We start from the raw sequence: 16,127 nt of genomic DNA, 5'->3' as shown, positions 1-16,127 counted from the left end.
TTCCTCAATTTCCTTTAAACTGGAAGAAAACATTAACATGAATGTTCTCTCTACCTAATCACTAGTATTTATAAAAACCCCACAATGCAGGTACCTTAGCAGTGTTTTTTCTAGTGCTCTGGAGCTCTTGCCTGTAATCTCCATTCTGTAACGTATCAGAGTATTGCCCTCATTTTTATGTCATCAGTGACTACTTTGCTTTTAACTTTCACTTTCTTCTCTTTTTTTAACTGAAAACCTGAATTGAGAGGCTTTTAATACTTCCTACATAGTGTCTTTAAATAAAAACAAATGTTAAACGTGATGCATCAGTGGCATGCATTAATCATGACAAAAAGCTGTGGCCATGGCTACATGAATGAAACAAACATATTAAGGGCTTCTCTGATGCCCCTTTTCCTCCTTCTTCTTCCTACAGACTGGATGATTGACTTTTTTTTCCCTTCCTTATTTTAAAGAGGTCACTTGGGATTCAATTATGGTAAAGGCTTCAGTATTTCTTACAGCATGTACCTAAACCCATTGTTTCTTTGGCTCAGCTTCTACAAAAAGGAGGGATTTTTCTCTCCTTTGTCACAGATGTGATCCTTAAATAGGTGGCAAAAATAAGGCAAGAGGGGGAAATAATCAGTACTATCATACCACTGCCCCATGTTAAAATTATAGCTGATGGTATTTCAGTACATACTGTTAACTCCAGCACACCTCTAGGAAGCTGAGTCCTTTCTATGTGCCTGAGTTAGCGTATTGTGCTACATTGTTTCAGTGAGGTGAAAAAAGGCCTTTTCCTGCTAATTAAAAGAGCACAGAAGTGTATCTCTGCTTTTCCTCCTATATGGAAATTAGAATGTCTGTCTTGTATTGCCCCTCCCAATACTTCAACTCAGTCATCTGCACATGCAGGAATAAATAAGATTTGGATAAGTTTAGCACTGTGGCAAGAAGACTGTTGCTTGTATTGAACACAGAAATCATTTAGGATTGCCAGAACCAGGAACGCAGTTTGAAAAGCATTGCAAAGTTTTGACATGTAGCTTTGTTTCCCAACAATCAAATTCAATGATACCAACAAGAGGCGGGACATACAGGCATGTAATGTCTTACCTCAAAACAATCAAAGCATGGGCAGAGAAGGTATTTTCCAGGCCACTGAATTATACTGAAGTAGAACCTAAATTTCCTCAAATCTGGGGAAAACCATTAGTTTCTTAGTGAAAAACAGTAAGGTTTCAGCCACCTTATTGGTTATGGGGAAAAATAATGCTCAAAGAGGCTGCCTTTCCAGATCAGTCTTAGGGGACTTACTTGGGAGGTAAGACCTGCCAGTTTCTGACTCTGATAATCAGACCTGATAATTCTGACCTGATAATCAGTATCAGTTTCCTGTTCATCCAACCGATGGAGCAGCCTTTTTTGACCAGAATTTCCCAAATATTAGGTCAATGACAGTGACGTGCCTGCAAATAATTTTTATTATGGTGAATTAACATTATCTGAGAGAAGAAAACTTTGCCACAATATTCTGTCTGATCAGTTCCACAGATCCTCCCTGTAGTACTGTCCACACAGTTGTTACCCTTGACAATAAATTCAAGCCTGACTAGAAAGTACAAACAAGGACAGTTCACTGTGTTGACTGAAACAGCACCACTTTAGCGTAACTTTAAAACCCATCGGACTACCTAGGAGTGCATAATTACTAATTGACTGGAAGGATAAAGCCAATCTTAATTTTGCTCAGTATATCTGTTAATTTACTGCTTGCATATGTGCTTTGACAGAACTGGAGCCTGAAATTTCCCACTAAGATAGAAAATGCTATTACATGGGCACTAAACTTAATTGGGTATTAGGCTAAACAGGCTAGCCAAAAGAAGGAAATGTGGTACACTTACATTTGAACCTATTCTTTAGGCCTACTCTGATAAAATCTTTGCCAATATGACTGCCGAGTAGTTCAAATTCTCTGTAACAGGTTTGCCACGTGGACATTTGCCTACTATTAACTTGAATCAGACTGTTGACAAAGCAACTTTTTGCTTACAGCAAAGAGCTTGATGGAATTATAGATCTCCATCAAGTTTGATAGATTTGAATTACTGACCTAGAAAGGAAAACATTCATATTACTTTACTGATTCCCAAAGCTTTCCCATTTTTTTATTACAATTTCAGTTAAATATGGTGGGAAAAAGATTTCAAGGTTAGGTTCACAGCACTCCATTATGTACATTTTTGCCTTCTTAGGCATGGCTGTTTTTTAGACTTACAGCGTAGCAAAGGTTGCCTGTATTTGTAAGGGCAGACACCACATGAAAGACATGAATATTTGCTATTCGCTGCAAGAAAAGGTATGCCAACAGAAAGGAGACCTAAAATAGCAACATATAACAGAAGACAAAAGAAGTTAAGTATCAGTCCAGAAAATTTAGAATTCAAGTATAATATGAACCTCCCAAGATGAAGCCTACTGAAGTTAAGTAATGCCTATTTCTTCTGATTAAGTTCCTCACAGATGATGTCCATCTAAACCAGCTTTCTTGTAGTCAGTGAAGCTAATTAATTCATCATAATTTTATTTAACTTTGTAATATTAGATATCTTGCTCTCTTCTCTCTTATTTCTGCAAAAAATTTCAAGTTGAGCAAAGTGTCTTGAAAATACATTGTTAGGAGGTGAGGAAAATGGAGAACTAAAGAGTATTATATGAAAAACAAAATAGCACTGGTCTTACGTAATGCACAACCATATTAATTTACTATGATCATCTTTTTCTTGAAATTCAAACTACAGTAGTAGGTTAAAAATTAAGAAAAAAACCATGGTTTAGTCATACTGCAATTATATGGCAAATCTGTCAATTGGAATAGTTTTTCTAGATCACCAAAGGTGTTACAAATCACCTTCCTGAGGATCTTGCAGCTAGGAATTTGTTATCTCCAAGCACACCCAGACCACATCATCATTATTGTGTTTCATGTGGATAATGTTACTGATTTGTAAGAAAATATTTCAATTTAACCAACTTCCCTTTTTCATCTCCAACTGTGTTAAAAACATCCTCTTTCTGATTGTGACCCATTGTACTGTATAACTACAGAGATATATATATATTCCAAATACAGATCCAAACGTGTTGCCCTTCAACACTCTAGGTATTCTCCCAGTCATGCTTAGAATTATCCTACCACGCCATCTTCTGTTGTTGCTGAATGCAGGTAGTTGGTGGAAGATGCTGTGTTTGTAGGAATACTCAACATTTATTTTTTGCCTTTGAACCTTGGCAAGTAAAGGATTTCTGTGTTCCAGGAAATTCGACTTATGGAAAATATTTCCACATTTAACCAGACATTTCTTTTGGCAGAAATATTTTTTTAATCTTAAAATGTCACAGGTTGTGCTGGTTTGTTTCCTTATTTTGTTATATTTGATCATTTCGTCATGGGGGGTTGGATTAGATGACCTTTGAATGTCTCTTCCAACCCAAACTATTCTATGATTCTATGATTTAAAAATAAAACTAAACTGATTTTTAAATGAAGTCTTGAAATTCCCCACTTTCAAAACTTCAGTTCAAAACACTCAGTCTTCTGAAGAAGCTTAAACTGAACAATATGACCAACCCTAAGCCACAAGGATGGCATTCCAAAAGTTAGATTCCTAAACTGTCATCTTTCTCTAATGAGGGAAAAGAGAGAGGCACCTCCAGACATTGTTGCCTGAAATAGGAGGTTAATTACATCAGGGTGTGTTGAATCAAGCTTCATTGATTATACACGGAGACATGATACTTGCTTGCATAGTTGCTGAACTTGTAGAATATTAAGAATGAAGGTCTTTTAAATAAAAAAAAAAACATAAATATGGCTTTGATACAACCTCACTCTAGTTATCAGTAAACTGATTCGATTTTATGTCCCCAAATCAGTTTTATTTCTCCAAAAAGTCCAAGACACTTAACTGAATGTTCAATGGATGGTATCTCATTCTCAGTTTGCATGTGATCATGTTTGTGTACATTATCTCCGCATTCCTTTGAAAAGATGTCTGTGCCGAATAGAGCACTCAGCAGAAGGGAGGGATTGCCCCTTCTCTGGGAGCAGCCAAGCATGAGTCACCACAAAGGAATCCACACCAAACAGTCTCAAGGCACCTGTCACTTCATATCTTGCATATCAGTGGTAATACTGACTCCCATCTCTGGGGCAGGCCACAGAGATGACAGAGAGAGAAACTCTGCAGAGGCCAAACGGGACCTAGTAGAGTTTGCTCCAACTCAAAGCCACTGACCTGATACAAAAAACAAACTTGGACATAGGAATCTGCCTGCAAGCTGCAGTGGGAGAATATTATATGAATTCTTATAATTTCTGTTCCATCTGACAAATCATTTGCAGTTTTCTTTGTCTAAAAGTTCTAGAAAAGTTTTTCATTTACATTTTTTTAAACTTTAAGCTTTTGAAGAACTGTCTACACAGAAAATGTCCGGGCAAACTCAAAGCTTTGACTGACTTGTGATCCCATCACAATATACCTCCACACAATAATTTTGTCACATCTCCTTCAAGAACTAAAGCTCTCGCTACACTGATGATCCTCTACTGAAGTTGTAATGTTTTCATGAACAAGAACAAAACAAAAAAACCAAACCACAGTGCAATGTAGTCCAGGGGCAGTACTATTGTGTTTGGTTTTTTCAATGTCATTTTGGGAACAGGAAAAGGAAAGTTGAGAAAAAGACTTAGATATAAGTTAACACTTATTCACTACAGTGGAAAGGGTACTCGAATGGTTTCCTGATTTGATCATAACCTTAGAAAAAGTGACTTGAAGGGAGAAATGAAGAAAGTCACATTTATGTCTGATTAGATTTTACAGTAATGGTTGGACTTAATTATTGGAAAGACATAAAGGGAACACAGAAAAGAAGTAAAGATTAAAAATGCTGAAGAAGAATAAGTAGGGTCAATATAATGCCCAGTAAATGAGTTCAGGATGATTTTACCCGCAATATCTTGCAATGACTTCAGAGGAGCAAGGCTTCTATAAACAAGGCTAGAGAACAGATGTTGCGGTAGTTAATGCAGGCAATAATAAAACTTGCAGAAATGTTTTGACTGAGTGCACAGTTGGACTGACAAGGTTTGAGAGAAACCTAGTGAGAGTGTCCCCCTAGAGACAGAATGACTTGCAGCCTGACATCAGTGAGGTAGTTTGGAGAACAGTGATGTTGCTGCCTAAGATGGAAAATGAAGTAGTGAAACGTTTTGAAAGAGAAGATGAAGAGGTTAATTTTGGCCATAATGAATTTTAAATAACAACTGGACACAGCTATTTGTGAGAAGCAGGCCAAGATCCTTGACTGGATGAAAGCAAATAGATCTTCAACAGAAAAACAGATTTTCAAGTAATTTAAATATCTTTATGATACTGTTTGAAAGCCATACTTGGAAACAGGTGAACTGAACTTTTGCTATAGCCCGGAAGCCAAAATAACAGAGATGATGTCATGAACACCACAAAAAAAAAAGAAAATATTATTTCAAGGTATTGTTAAAATAAGTTAAAATAATCAATGCTATTATTAAAGGTAAATATATCACTTCTGGAATGTTTGTCCACACCCAGTTTGAATTATATTTAAGAGATTCACTAATTAACTCCCCTTCCCAACATCCAGCTGTAGTCTGCACTACATTTAATATTACGTTTTAAATTTATACAAGATTACAGGTCTAAAAGGTCTGTATCTCTTCTGTAAAATAAGTCTTTCTTCTTTTTATTTTTTCTCCTTCTCCTTCTCTCCCATTCCCACATTTTACTGGGAGGCAGTTTATCTGTTGAACTATATTGAAAGTTTGATATCTAAAATAAATATTCATAATGCAGGATTTTAATAAACTGCGACAGATATTTTTATGCTGCCACTAACAAAACAAGTGAATTTAATTAAAAAAGAAGATGAAAGCGTGTGAATTGACATAAGCTTGTTTCATACAGAGTGCCATAATAGATTCAAGACCCACCAGAGATCAAGAAAAGGGGAGGGATGAGAACAGAAAGGAATTTTGCTGGAGGGGATATTACTTGCTGGAATTGTAGTGCATAGGGAGAAAAATAAAATAATTATAAGAAAAGGTTCAGGAGCCTCTATTGTAGATAAACCGTATGGATAAACTGGGGAATTTTTTTTAAAGGAACACCATCCTCTATAAATTTGCAACCATCTCCAGTTTCTTATATTTTATGTTTGCTTTTAACTCCACATCATAAAAACACAGAATCCTCCTGTGGTTCATGTCTTTTATATCTTTCTCTTTTCCTTCTCTCTCACATAGAGGAAAGAGCTGAGCATCTGGTTTTGCAGTTTGGAGTTGTGCCCTTGGCTCTCAATAAATTAACATATGATCAAACCCATTTGCACCTGTGCAAACTGGTAGTCTCTAGACAACCTTATTTATTTTTTTCAGTTCATTCTGCTAGATTTAGCTAAACTTTGAAAAGTGAAGTCCAAAAATAAAGTGAAATCAAGCAGTCTAAATATTGACTTGTAGTATGTTTCTTGAATGCATTTCAATCAATTATTTTTTTCATCTACTTGCATTTTTTGTAAACCAAAAATTTTCATAAGGGAACATCCTATGAAAAAAGGCTGAGTGAGTTGGGGTTGTTCAGCCTGGGGAAGAGAAACCTCCAAGGAGACCTTATTGCAGCCTTCCAGTATTTAAAGGGGGCTATAAGAAACATGGGGACAGACTTTTTAGCAGGGCCTGTTGCGATAGGACAAGGGATAATGGTTTTAAACTAAAAGAGCGTAGATTCAGACTAGATCTAAGAAAGAAATTTTTTATGATGAATGTGGTGAAATATTGGAACAGGTTGCCCAGAGAAGTGGCAGATGCCCCATCCCTGGAAACATTCCAGGTCAGGTTGGACGGGGCTCTGAGCAACCTGATCTAGCTGAAGATGTCCCAGCTCATTGCTATGGGGGTGGACTAGATGACCTTTAAAGGTACCTTCCAACTGAAAGATTCTATGATTCTGTGATTCTCTGGTTCCATGATCTAACTGAAGATGTCCCTGCTTGTTGCAGGGGGAAGAATCTTTAAAGGTCTCTTTCAACGCAAACTTTTCTATGATTGCGCATTAATAATACTTTATTGTTTACACAACCAAAAGATGTCACATTGAGGGCATTAACCTTCTCAAACACTGAAGGGATAGCTTTTGTAAGGAACAGTTAAGTAAGACTCACAAAGCCTTGTACCCTCTGAACTTGACTTCTGTGACCACTGATAAAGAACACACCTTTGCCATACACTTTACAAATATAGAAAAATATGGCTTTATGACCAAAACCGTATTTTCCTTAATGTCAATGCAATGCCTCACAAAGACACTGATATTTTTGCTTGAAATTGAAGCTTGCAACAGGTAAGTTGAATATCCCATGGCGAAGTTAATGATCATTATTATTGACAAAACAAAAGGGTTACTGTTATCATAATTGTACATCAGAAAGATTATGGCTGTTACAAACTGCACTCAGGTCTTTGCTTTGGGTGTTTCTTGAAAAGATTGGCATATAAAAGATCCACTCCTCTCGCTTTAATTTTTCAACCAAATTGCATGTTTATCTTTATACTTAGATTCTACTGTATGTTCTTCACACAATAAACTAGTATCTATGAATTCATATCTAAAGTAATTCTGTATAAACTTTATTTACTTGTGGGATGAGCATCTCGGCATGCCGAGAATGGGCTCAATCCAAAAACCGATATAATCTAAAGGAAAAATTTTCCACCATCTCTCTAAATTAGAAGTCATCAGCCATAGGTGTGAGACCAACAGAACACATTTGCTACAGCAAACAGAAGTCATCATTCTTTTTCTCAGTGTACACACACAGATTCTCAATCCATTTACAATGGTGTACTTTGCAAGCAAGGATTCTGAGCACTGTTTATGCCATGTTTATTTCTTCAGAAATGGTCAGCTACCAAAATGTTTGGTCTGGATAAATAATTTAAGGAGTTTCCAGAAGTTTTTAATGTGCGTTTGTTTCTTTCAGCTGCCAAAACAGCTTCCTGGCCAACCTGCTGGCCATTTGTAAAATAAAGAAACTGAATGAAACCCAGTCATTTCAACTTGTTGCAAATCATAAACTCCATGGACCTAACCTCTTCCTTCTAAGACCACAGCAGCTGTCCTCAGATATTTTCAGACTAATTACAGTTTAGCTGCCTGTCTTCTGACTTCTCTAAACAATCTTATTTTCAACTGTGAGTGACACAATCTCAACTGCATTGCTTGATATAACGCATGGGATTAAAGGGGAAACAAGTTCATTTGAAAAGTCAGAATAAAGTCAAATGATGCTTAAGATCTTCATCTGCATTAACTAAGCTGGCCAAGTCCAAGATGTGACCTCAAACACAACCCTCCATGAAGACCCTGTCTCAGACATTCTTGTGGATGGCATCATTTTGGCTTGTATTCAACAAGGTTACCAATAAAAACTATCCTTTTACACAGGCAATATCATGTCTCTTTTAGGAAGTTTCCTAGGTCATTTTCTCTGTTACAGTAAGTTGTCTGATGACCCTTGAAGGCCGAATGTGATGGATACATAGAGTCTGCCATACTCTTTCATAGCAGAGTCACACCACAAAAAATGTTGCTATGGCTTAAATCAGGAGTTCTCAGCCTGTGCCTTGTGTTGGCCTAGACAGTAGATAAGATAACAGAATATGGTTCACATGGGCTGAAAAGTCAAAATCAGATCCCCATATATCCATTTTGATGTGTGGCAGTAAGTAGATGGTCAACAGTAGTAATAGGAAGGTTAGCCTCATATTTCTCTGGTTAGAAATGAAAAACACCTTGATCACAGTTGACTTTTTTTCTAGAACGTTAAATGGTCAATGAAATTTTTCAAAAATTTTAAATAATTGTAATTTGAACAAGGCTGAGAAACAGCCTCTCTTTTGACTTCATATTTTTTGGGATGACCCTGAGCTAGGCTGAGGCCTGCTTGGTTAGTTGTAAGCATAGATTTTCACACTGAATCCGGGACCTCTGAGTTTAAAACTGGTTGGCACTCTGGGAAGGTATTAAGAATTTCAGTAAAAAAATCCCAAGATCCAGGGAGAATCCTTGAGGAAAATTATGTAGAAAGCAAATTTATTTGGAAGTTAAATAATTAAATTTGATGACACTTAGGAGGAGGTATGCAATTTTCAGACTGATGTATATAACTGAGATCCATAATACAAGTTTTAACAGAGATTAAACCTCATAACATGGATGAAATAACAGACATTAAATTAGAACTAAACTGGAAACAATTAATCTGTCTAATTTTGCAGTTTCTTTTTGACAGATTGAACTTCATCAAAGCAAACAGAGCAAGAGCAAAACCAGGAGTAAGGAAAAAAAATTTTTTTGCTAGAATATAATTGGAGAAAACACAGAAAACAATATCATGTCCAAGGCCTTTAGGCTTTTTCTCTTTAATTTTATTAACTGTGTAATTTATTAACAATAAAAGACATTGCATTACCCTGTTTTTTTTCCTATTACATCTTTAGACCAATTACAGCTATAATGGTTCAAGTGGTGTGCAGAATTCTTGTGTTTTATTCCATAAACATTAATGAAAATAAACTTTTGTTCAAACCAAAAGTTGTGAGGTATCAACTCCTTAGGGAAATACCTGAGTTTGCATATGAATATTGATATGATATCTGAGCTTCAAATGTTCTTTCCTAGTAAAGCTGCAACCATGCAGAGAGCAGCTGAGACCATGTGAAATGGTGGGGGTCTATCATAGCCTGTGAATAATCAATTTCAGATAGTGGAAGATATCTTCAAAGTCAACACATCAAACAACTTCTAATCTACTATATGTTTGTATCTAGTCTTCAGTTAATAATAACAACAATCTGAAGCTGCTTACATAGATTTTGTGAGAATAAAAGGGCCACATAATTTACCAACTTCAGTTCTGAAGAAAGATCTGACAGACAAAAAGCTAGTCCTTTTATAGTAAAGATTTCACTGACACAGTCAGTGAATAATTTAGAGATTTTTTAGTGGGGTCCGGTAAGATAAAACCCCGCAGGTATTTCCTTTTATACTACTAGTACTTTCAGAAAGTAATAATAAAAATAAGTCAAATCATAAAAAAATCCCTAATTACTGTAATAAATCAGTTAGTTTTCTGTCCCAGGATATTAATTTTACATCAGCAGAACCTATATTTGACAAATAAAGGATGCTCATATAGAATGACTTCATAGCACAATGCATTGCAGTGCAGTAGTTCTCTAATATTGTACATCCTTCATGTTTTTAGTTGCTTTTCAATCACTTTTCTATGTCTTTACCTCTCACACCATTGTAAATCTTTCAGTTCCTTTCCAGTAGCTTACTCGGCATATGCTGTGGCTGCGTGCAGGCTGTGTGTGCTCCTGCTAGCCAGCAAGTGCGCACGTGCTGATAGACTTAACAGCTGGCCACACAAAACTGGTCATTGCTGATCTCATGAAACTTGCTGGATTTTAATTATCTCCATGACCTTTAATCCTCTGTAAATTTGGCTCAAATTGATAAGTACATCGAAAACTTCTTGGAGGAAGACAGACCATGTGATTGCAGCACTGCCTTGTTTCTAAAAGAAACCCTAAGAAGTATTTCTGAAGCGACCTCAGTCAGATGACAGCAGGTGAGAAAATTAAGGATCAAGTTCACAATAGTTTTTGAGTCAAGAGAGGGACATTAGCATCAACATTTTATCTGAGATACTAGTGAAATCTTGGAGGATAACAGAATTTATTTTAGTTGCCTTTGTTACTGAGACTGAATAATCTTCTGGAAACTGATTACCTAGCTATCAAAAGAACAACTGCAGGAAAAAATGAGCCTAAACATAGACAAGTGCATGGAGAGATATGTCAAAATGCAAATTATTTCAGTGTGAGATTAGGAGTCTCAGTCAGTGACTGGTATACTCAAATTTCGGGTTAACTTAGTCCATCACTGGGCCTGCTGAAATCCAGCTGTTTAAGAAATAATGCATGACTGGGATATGCAACGAGCAGGAGGCAAAAGGAGAACCAGAAAGCAGCAGATAGCTGATCTTTACTTCATAGGAATTTTTGTAACAAAGAAAATTTCGCAAAGTCAAGAGCACTATGGAAAGTTCTTTTGGTGGCTTTTTGTTTAAGGTGTGGAAAAATAGGTCAGCAAGAATAGAAAAACACATATTAAATCAAAGTAAAATGCTACCTAACTCAACTAGCAAAAAAGAATATATGGCTGAATGTATACATAAACTATTTGTCAAGTAACACTGAATAATAAACAGATTTGTAAAAATCAAAGATCATGAGAAAATTTGTAACGAAGTCAGTGATAGCTATTGAAAAAGTCCCATAAGAATAAGTTTACCCATCTATAAGCCTGAAAAGACAGAAGATCATATTCATAATCAATACATTTAAAATGCATAATATTACTGAATAATAATTTTTAAAGAAGATGAAAATCAACACATGGTAATTTTGTTGAAGGTAGCTTGGCTGCACGTTGTATACTAACTCTGAATCTACTACACTAAAAGCAATGGTGACCTCAAAGACGTTAGATTTCCCTACTGCTTCTGTCATGTCTCTCACTCTCAGTCTTTGTGACACGTTCTGTCACACATCCAGATTCAGAATTATGCTTCCCAAAAATCCGTGCAAGAGGAATCTCTATTCCTTTTTCAATTACCCTCAGAAGATTTATTGGTAAGAACTTATCTCTTCATGGTCTGTGTTGGACTTACCCCCTGTGGGAGAAAAGCAAGCATGATGGCCTGGAATCAGAGACATAAAAATACAGCAAAGATGTAACTTCTCTGATCATGTAATGTAGCTCAGAAGGAGGTGTTCTTTCACACTGTCTAATAAATATCAAAGTAAACTTGGACGGAACATATTTTTCAGTAGCAGACAAACGAAATGTACGCTCTGGCTGAGACAAGCCAGACATCATGCATTATTATCACTACTTCTCTTGCCTCCTCAAAATAATGGGTAAATACATAGGCTATTCAAAGAGCTTCAGTGAGAGGATTTTAACTACAGCACTGCTTACAGATCTGTTTAAATATAGGTCCAAGAGAAAAAAAAAAGCCTTGTCCCATTATTAATTGTTCAAGTTCAAAGATTCTCCCTGCAGAGCCTACATGATGCCAGAGAAAATAATATATTATATAAAATAGGGTAAATGAAAACAATAAGTTAGATACAAATCCAAGTCAGCTCCAACACTACATGTGGAAGAACACAGACATTTGAAATACTCCTGGACTTTGAACACTAGAATCAGATATACTACAACTAGGTTGGGAAATGTATAAAGGTTTTACACATATTCAGGTGTTTCTTCCTCTTATGACTTATCAGAAGGTTGAAAAGTGTTGTTAATGAAGCTAACTTCAGGTCAGTATCAATATACCATGTGCCTATGTATTTCATAAATTAAGGACTATAAAAAGGAAAAACGTAGCTAAAGGTGAAAAACAACAAACTCTATTTTCACTTGTAGGGAAATCTTGGAAGAAGATGTCATATTTAGTAGAAGCCACTGAAGACAGCCACACAATTTTTCTTATAGGCCAGGAATCTGTGTTTCCATTTTGTAAGAAAACAAGAAGTAAATGAGAAAAGTGACTACAACAAATACAAATATAAAATCAAATAAATGCAATTAGTGTTGGTGTCAAATTAATGTAATTATAAACTAAAGTATAAAATGTATTTTAATATTCTTGAAGTATATAAATCTTAATTATAAGAAAAAACAGACAATTTCAACGGAAGCAAGTCCTCTTTAGTTGCTTAAATCTTTTTTTCAGCTTTGAACTAAATTTTTCTTAGGTACAGGGAAAGTCAAACACTTATTTTTGTGGCATGTTAGCTAAAACTGTAGTGGACATTCTAAATCTATACCTTTGGTGTTTGTTTTAATCTGAAATGTGAAAGCATTGTGTACCATCTCTCCTCTGATGAGAACTAGGACAGTGCAACCAAGAAATAGAGAATACATTTTCTCTGTATTTCAGCATTTTAAAGGCTACGCAGAAACGAGACAGCTTTGTTTTCTTGTATTCCATATCAGATCTGGATCAGGCAAAATGACTATGTTCCCTTTGGCTGTCTTTATAAAGAATCATTTCTTGTCACTTTATATTCATGAGGTAATTCAATTTAATGCATGTTTTTATCAGATGTCTAAGATGCGCAGGGAAACAGATCACTGTCTGGGTCATTTGTGTAAGAACCACCTTAAAGTACAGAAGAGTTAACTCAAGGATAAAATAAAATATTCATAATTTCAAAGCTAGATCTAAATTAAACAGTGTTTTTATTGTTGTTGTTTACCACATAACAAAACAAAAAAAACAACCTTTAAGAGGAACTTGAAAACACTGTAGAAGTACTTTTGCTACATTCTCTGTCATGAAGAAATTTTCAAATGTGAATGGACCCCTGCACCTAAGCTCTTCAGGAAGACAATAATAAGTTAATATTCATGACCAAAAGGGAAAGATTCCATGTGAATTTGCACTAGGTAAGGTCCTGAAATTCTTCTATAATATTGCTGTTATCAAAAAGAGGTACAAACCTCCTCAGGCTTTATGTCCCATAAGCCTCTCCTTTTTAGTCTGTTCCTCTCGGGCCTTTCTGTGACTTTCATTCTTTTTATAGTTTGTGATCAATTATATTAAGCTGGGGGAATAAACATATTATAATATTCTAATTGGGATGTGTTCTGCCCTGGTTTTGCTGATGGCGATGATTACAAAAAAATTCTATCATCTGTCTCACTTTATTTACATAATAGGTAAGTAGCATTAGTTATAGCAGAAAGGGTATTAATGTTTTGAAGTTCATTAAAGTAATTCAATATAAGGTTTCCCATAAGTATAAATATGACAATCTACATGTTATATATCATATCTATACACCTATATTTACTTTTTCTTCTCTGTTTTATCGTTTTTAATCGACTTTTGAAAGGAATCCATTTGATCTGAATTTCAAACTAATTGAAATTTCCTTCTCTCCTTAAACTATAAGAAGATCACTACCAATGCGTTGGGAACCCCAAGTTCTCTAAAATCTAAGTCAGAAGACTCTGTGTTATATCCCTTTCTTGGGAAAAAACAAACTAAACCAAAAGTCATACACAATGCTAAGGTAGTTCCAGAAGATGGCCATTCACTTTTCTGTGTCAGGGTGTCCAGGCAGCATGGCACCTTTTCATTAAGAAATAGCCATTTTCAGTACTCTTAGGCCTTTAACCTTGATAATCTATTACCTTTATCTTCACGTCTATGGAAAGTAACATTAAAATGTCTCATTATCAGAAAGCTGCAATTTGGAGAAAGTACATCAGAAGAGACAGTCAGGTGCTAACCCTTTGAGAGTATCAATTAATTCTGGGGTTTTTTTTGAGTTAGTAAGTGTAACTTTGGTGGGAAATACATACAAAATGTATGCAAATTAGGAATATTCAAAACTGAAATTATGGCAATTTCCACTTATTCATTGAATGCATATTTTAACCTCACAAAATCCAGATGTATTAAAAATGTTATGAACAAAAGACAATTCAAGTCCCCAAATAACAAAATATGCTATTATGATGCAATATTCATATTTCTATTTCCATTATGGAAACCCAGTATTACATATAGGTGTTAACACTAGTATCCCCTACAAATCAAACACAAGATTTAAAATTTTCATTAACTTTTGCTTCCTCCCTCCCCATTGTAAGCACAAGCATTATACAAATATAATGTTAACTGCATCATTTACTTACAAAAAAAATTCGGTATTACTTGCATTCTGTTTGGCAAGCAGATTTTAGCCTGATCTGTCTATACACAGGATTAGCTGGAAGCTGTGCAGTATAGCTCATGACACACTGAACCCAAGGTAGCAGTGTTAAGTCTGCCTCTCATTTACATTTATTCGTTTCTGCTGGCTCCTGTGCTAACTGCTTTTCATGAAAGTACCTTTCAACCTAGACTACAGTCAGAGCAAGCCTGTGAGGCTTTTTTGCAAAACACTGCATAGACAGTATTCCAAGCCACATGTTAGAGGCAACAAACTAAAACCCCCAAACCCCATAAATCCTGGAGATCTGGAGGTTCCAAAGCTAAAAAGGAAATAATCAGAAATCCTATTTCCTTATTTTCAATACCTCATTACTTTAAACAAATTCATTATTATCGAAGGCTTTCCTTATAAATTCAAGGCTCGTCATTCAGGTCGTGGTTATTTCTAAGTTTTATGTTTTGCATAAAAAACATTAATGAGATAAGCATCTTATTTGAGCAGGAGCACTATAAGATTATAATACCAGACTTAGTTGATGTTGTTAAACCGTAACAGAATCAAGTAAATTGAAATTAAAAAAAAAAAAAGACAGCTTTGCAATGTTTTAGTTTACCAGTGAAAATCTTTCTTACTTAACCTAGCTTGTAATAACAGGAAGACCAGTAGTAGAAAACTGAATGTGCTTGTATTTTTAAAATTCTTAAAAATAGTGTCAATTGATCATTTTTTTTGTACATCAAAACCCAAGAGGCAGTTCACCAGGCAACTGAAATCATTCCGCCAAAGACAGTCGTCTGGTTTCTTAAAAAACAATTGTTAGAAGAGGCAAAAATCTATTTGAAGACATGCTTCCAGGTCTTCAAGATTAAAAGACTTTCAGATATAGGAAATGGAAGCTTAAATAATAGGTCCCACCAAGCTAGGAGGAAAGTGACTTTTTTTCTCTGATATCTGTTCTATGGTAATAGCTTATAGTTTAGTAGATAATTTATTCATGGCTAAGTTTACCCATATGTCACTGTGCGCAGAGACTTGAGCAGGTGCAGTTCGGTGCACTACCATTTCTAGCCTCAGGATCCATAGGTGTTCTGACAGGAAGTTAGACAACTACAAAAATGTCATCAGTTATATTATCTGTGGTTCCAGAACTAACATGGTTCCTGCCAGCTTCAGAGTTATCCTATCTACTCTACTGTATGCTATGGACATGTCCTTGGAAGTCAAGCTA

This window comes from Phaethon aethereus, assembly GCF_964289735.1.
Source record: "Phaethon aethereus genome assembly, chromosome: 2".
Classification (NCBI taxonomy): Eukaryota; Metazoa; Chordata; class Aves; order Phaethontiformes; family Phaethontidae; genus Phaethon; species Phaethon aethereus.
The sequence above is the reverse complement of the archived record's forward strand: the minus strand, read 5'-3'. Positions refer to the sequence as shown.